Consider the following 249-nt stretch of genomic DNA (forward strand, 5'->3'; position numbering starts at 1 on the left):
CCCGAGGTAGGGGCCGCCTCAGGGCCGCTGCTCTGCCCCCTCCGAGAGCGCCTCTCTCGGCGTCCTCCGCGTCTTTCTTAAATAGGGGAATACAGTTACGCACACAGAGAGGGCAGAGCGGGCTGCAGGGCAGCTTTATGCTCTGTAGATGATTTTGTAACATAACTAAGAATCACTATGGAATTTCTCACCCTCTGGACCTGCAGCCATTGGCTTTGCAGAATGGTTCTTGTTTTTCGGGGGGGGTGG

This window comes from Nestor notabilis, unplaced genomic scaffold, assembly GCF_000696875.1.
Source record: "Nestor notabilis isolate BGI_N333 unplaced genomic scaffold, ASM69687v1 scaffold30340, whole genome shotgun sequence".
NCBI classification, from domain to species: Eukaryota; Metazoa; Chordata; class Aves; order Psittaciformes; family Psittacidae; genus Nestor; species Nestor notabilis.